Consider the following 6,000-nt stretch of genomic DNA (forward strand, 5'->3'; position numbering starts at 1 on the left):
GGTAATTGGGGTCGAACCATTCTAAACCTTTGTGTTCATTGTTTCATTTTCTGTCTTTGCTTTCACCAATTTTTTTAAAGGCCAATTCACCCCCTCTTGGCTATTTTGGTTTGTTTTATCAAGCTAACAATTGGTATCATAGCTTGCCTCTTTTAGACGATTTAATAACCAAAAAGGAGATCCTAGAAGTAGCTCAACTTTCAGTAAATCAAACCACACAAGATGACTTCTACATCTGGTTTAGTTTTTGTTTTTTTTTTTTTGGAGAATCACAAGCCATCTCCAAGTCTCTTACTTCAATAGTGTAAACTACTCCTATTGGAACACTAAAATGACGTTGTTCATCTAAGCCAACAATCTTGCAGTGTGGGACGTCATCACGGGTGGTCTATCCATTCCTCAAAAGCAAGAATGAGGTAATTTAGTTCTAAAGAGTAAGAATAAATAAAATGAGGAAGATAGAAGAAACATTTAACTCAACACAAATGCCATGCACACTCTATTTTGCGCACTTGGTCTGGAAGAATATATTAGAGTTTCTTCATATTCCAATGCCAAGGAAATTTGGGACAAGCTAGAAGTCACTCATGAGGGTACAAGTCAAGTTAAAAAGTTTAAGGTAGGAATTCTTACACTCAACTATGAAACATTCAAAATGAAACTCGAGGAAGACATCATGGCTATGTCAGATCGATTTACAATTATCATCAATGGGCTCAAAACATATGGGAAGATTTATCCCAATGAAGAATTTGTGAGAAAAATTCTTTGAAGCTTGCCAAAGACATGGGAAGCTAAAGTGATCGCCATAGAAGAAACAAAGAACTTGGAAACACTCTCTTTAGACGAGCTTATTGGTTCATTACTTACTCATGAGATGAGAATAAAAGAAGGGGTTGAAGAATAATAGATGGAGAAGAAGAAGGTTGGCATTGACCTTAAGTCCATAATAGAATAAGGTAATACAAATGAAGATGTGTATTATGATGAATAGATGACTATGTTTGCTAGAAGATTCAAGAGGTTCATGAGGTCCAATAAAGGAAAACAATTCCAAAAGAAGGAATGACTCAAAATTGAATCAACCAAGGAGAAAGATCTCATCATTTTCTTATAAGTGCAAGAAACTAAGACACATCAAGTTTGATTGTCCTCAATGGAAAAAGAAGGGGTCTAACAAACAAAAACACAAGGTCAATGTTGTTGCTTGGAGTGATAAGGACTCATCCGATGAAGAAACTCAAGAAATATCCAACTTATGTCTCATGGCCATCGATGATTCTAAGGTAACTTATAACTCATCTATTTCAAATTCTTATTCTTTTGATGAGATGCAAGATGCTTATAACATTCCAAAATAGGGCCTAGTGGGAACAGTGGTTTCGGGACCACAAATCTGACATTGAAATATTTATTTTATGATTATTATGAGGTCTAAAATATGATTATATGCATGTGTTAAAGTTTCATGAAGAAATTCTATGAGTAAGGTGTCCAATTGGAAATTAAGGACCAAATTGAATAAAGTGCAAAACTTGGATTCTAAAAGCAATTTGTATGAAATTGCTTTAGATTATTAATTAGAAATCCTTAAAGAGCAAATTTCCCAGTTTTTAAGTTTTTGGACAAAAATGGGCATTGTATGGATAAAATTTGAAAGAAAGGGCTTAAGGGCATTTTGGTCATTTGGCTAATTAATGAAATAAAATGGGAAAATAAGCCAAAACTCAGCTCATCTTCTCCCCCTTGCTGCCAAAATTTTAGAGCCACCATAGCTAGGGTTTCTTCACTTTTCAAGCTCAATAGTAAGTGCTCCCAAGCTCCGTTTTTAATGTTCTTCGTATTTTTGAAATCCCGGTAACTTACTCTCTCAATTTCTACCCATATTCTGAGTTAGGGTTCATGTATGTAAAGTGACCCATGTGTGAAATGTTTATTCTTTGATGATTTATGGAGGAATATGAAAGTTGGATGTGTGTTAAATATCTTTTTCTAGGTGATTTTCATGAAAACCCCCTAAAATGACCTTTTTGCAAAAGGTGTAAAATATGTGGTAGAAATGTGAATTAATGGAAAAATGTGGACTACCATAAGAGGAAAGAACATTCATCTAGGCTTGGGTAATGTAGAAAATTCATGCATTTCATCATACGAGCCTAGGGACTAAATTGTAAATAAAGTGAAAGGTTAGGGGCAAAATGGTCATTTTGCCCTGGGTGAAATTTAGACTCCAAAAGTATAATGTGAGGTATTATTGATTCATTTTTATTGTTATAGACCCCAAGGAACAAATTCCAGAGGTCGATTGAGGAAAACGAAAGGTTTTAGAATAACCAAGATGCAAAACCGAAATGGATACCAGGTAAGTTCGAATAACTTTAAGTAAACTATTAATATGCCTAGTTACATGTGTTATGAATGTATGATAATTGGTTATAATGATGACATGAAAATCCATGAAGTATGTTAATAATAATGAAATGATAATAAATGTCCCGATTGAAGTCAAAAAGGGAAATTTGATGGATAAACCATGGCTTACATGATTTGAGATCCTGCATGTATTACAGAAAAGGATTTAGCCCAGACGAGTAATCCGTTGATCTCAAATATAGGAAGGATCTAGCCCAGACGGGTGTTCCTTGAATGATCGAGCCTCCCGAAGAATATGTGTGCATTGTGGATTTAGCCTGAACGGGTAATCCGACTAGGGTCTAAATTTAGCCTGGACTGGTAATTCAGATCTGAGCTCATTATGGGTGTTTGTCGCTGCAAGGGATTTAGCTTGGATTGGTAATCTTGACATCACCCTATGAGTTTACATTATGGGGGATTTAGCCTGGACTGGTAATCCCGCCGTATAATGTGAGGTTCGCAAGAGTGCATACTTGAGATGACCACTCTTATGACTTGACGGTAAATGAATAATCCATCAAGACTTTCCAGAAACTCAACGGGATTAACATGAGATATAAAAATGAAAATGTTGAATGATGAGCTCATCTAAGACAAATTACATGGTACATTGTTATAAGACTAACTTGTTGATTGAGTGCATGTGATAGGGAAACTATTTCATGCTTGTTGGTTTTATTGCCTAATATGGATGCATGCTAATTAATTCATAAGTTTACTTTCCAGTTATTCGGGCTTACTAAGCATGTTAGTGCTTACCCCTCTCTTTTCCCTGTCTTACAGAGCTCGTGGACTCGCGAAGATTGGGAGACGGTTGGAGAGTCAACACACTATCATCTTGTCTAGCTTTGGTATATAGATACTCTTATTTTGTTCAATGGCATGTATAGGCCTTTTGTTATTTTGTTATATGTGTCATTTGATTAGCCAATATGAAGGCTTATAAAAGTAAACATATTCACTTGTATATGGCTATGGAAATTAGCTCATGTTGGTGTAGGTTATGACCTACCAAATTGTGACAGCCCTAAATCGACCCTAGTCGAAAAGTGGTTTCGGGACCACGAAACCAAGTCATAAAAATAATTTACAGTCATGTTTGATGCTCATTATATATGAATATGCATGTGTGAAAAATTCATGCTTAAATTATGTGTATATGGAAGTAAATTTATTAAATAGGACTTGTGTGAGAAAATTTAGAAATGTGCTAGGCAAATGTTAAAGTGGCCTATTAATGCATGTTAGAAAATGCTTGTACTTGCATGTCAAATTAGCCAAATTCTAGATGGTGGCCGGCCATGTTATGGACTAAAACATATTATAATTATTTTATGTTAATATTTTATGTTAAAAATAAAATATGGATAATAAAAAAATGTTGAATTGTGGGAGGAGAAACCAAAGTTTCTCCATCTTTGCTCCTCATTGCCGTAACTAGAAGAGAAAAAGCTTTGAGAAATTCGGCTATGGTGGTTAGCTAAATGAAGGTAAGTTCAATGATGATTCTTGGATTTTTAACATTTTTGAGTTAGTCATTAAGTTCTTTGCTCATCCCATGACCAATTTGGAATGGTGTGGTGTCTTGAGCATTCGGCCATGGTAGAAAATGGAAGAGATATATGGTTGTTTTCATGTTTAATGAATAAGTTACAAATGGTTGTTAATTGTGATAGTTTAAGGTAATTTTAAGTAGTTTGAATAAATCAACAATAATAATAATAAATCATCTAGTGAATTGGTGTAATTGCCGAATTTGAACTAGGAAGTTATTGAGTAATGTTTGTACTTTAAGTGATAGAATAGAGTGAATGCTTGGAATGTGATATGTATGAATTATAAGTTGGATTGAAGGCTGTTATATTGCCTTATCATTTTCGGAAATGTGCTTTGTCAAAGAAATTAAGGGTTGATGTTTAAGTGATGTAAGTATAGGTATATTCGGCTTGTAGTTTTATAGATGTAATATGAGTGTTAGGTCGGAATGATGTTTAAGTACGAATGTATTTGGATGGATGTGCTTATAAGTATAACTTGAGATAAAATGGTGTTTAGTCATTATAAATAACCATATTTGTAGAATGTGTTAAATTATATATATTCGCCTTAACATAGATATGCATATATCTATAAAGTTGTTAATGCCTAAGTAAGATGTTGGGTTGTGCATGACTAGAGAATATATATATATATATATATATATACATATATATGCGTATAGTGTTTGATAGTTAACCATTAAGTCATATGTACCTCAACCTTATAATATACGTGTATTATATTAAATCGCCTATTTGATTTGAAATTAAATGAATTCAATTGTTTTAAATTAAGCTCAAGAGCAAAGAGGATCTAGATCTGATAAGGGAAAGGAAAAAGTAATCGAATAGCCGTTGAAGTCGTTCGACAACATCTGAGGTAAGTCTTTGAGTAATGGAACTTAGTTTATGATTTGATTAAGTCATGACATATAAGCATAACAAATAAACGGTGATATAATGATTCTACTTGAATTATATATCGAGGTAATTAGTTATACTTATGATTTGGTAGCCGAATGTGTATAGAGATCATGTTACAAAGCCAATCAAAATCATGCTCTTTGTATGTGGCTATTGAGCCGAAAATGGTAAAGGTTGATAAGTGTCTTATGTTTGAGTTCTAGTAATGAAAATGAAATATAAATGTGTTATGATTTATTGATATATGTGCATGATTATTCGGATGATAACCGGACTAAGATCCGAAGGCATTTGTGCTAGTGACTATATCTGGGCTAAATCCCGAAGGCATTTGTGCTAGTTACTATATCCGGGCTAAGTCTCGAAGGCATTTGTGCTAGTGATTATATCCGGGCTAAGTCCCGAAGGCATTTGTGCTAGTTACTATATCCGGGCTAAGTCCCGAAGGCATTTGTGCTAGTGATTATATCCGGGCTAAGTCCCGAAGGCATTTGTGCGAGTTGCTATATCCGGCTAAATCCCGAAGGTACTTGGGTTTGGAAATGAGCGATCTTGCTGTAATAACTTCAATTAATACGCTCATAAATCCAAACTATAAGGTATGTTTCGTATATGCATTGGAAAGGTTGATTCCTTTTAAATAGTATTCGCTCAATTGATTAACAAGCTTAGGCCTTTAGTCGGGTTTGATCTCGAGTGTATGAATATAATGGTTGAAGCGTGAAGTAAACATGATTTTGGGAATATGCGTATATGCAATTGTTCATTTAGTCATATGAACGCTATACCTTAGTTGTAAATAATTTCATTACTTAAAACTTACTAAGCATCAAAATGCTTATTCTGTTGCTTTAATTCTCTGTTTTATAGATTTTGTTCGTCAGCTATCGGACTCGGAGTGTCAAAGTCAAGTCGTCCACACTATCTAAGCCCTTTGGTACTCTTTTAGTTGAATTTTGATAATGACATGTATAGGGCTGACCTTTGTTGTTAATTAAGTATCTTTTGGTAATGTATATTCGTATAGCCATGCGAAAATGGCTTGTATATTTTGAGTATAACATTATGGTCATTTTGTATATATGGTCTTATGATATGGTTATTAAGTGATGTGGAAATGTTG

The sequence above is a fragment of the Gossypium arboreum genome, chromosome 9, assembly GCF_025698485.1.
Source record: "Gossypium arboreum isolate Shixiya-1 chromosome 9, ASM2569848v2, whole genome shotgun sequence".
Taxonomy (NCBI): domain Eukaryota; kingdom Viridiplantae; phylum Streptophyta; class Magnoliopsida; order Malvales; family Malvaceae; genus Gossypium; species Gossypium arboreum.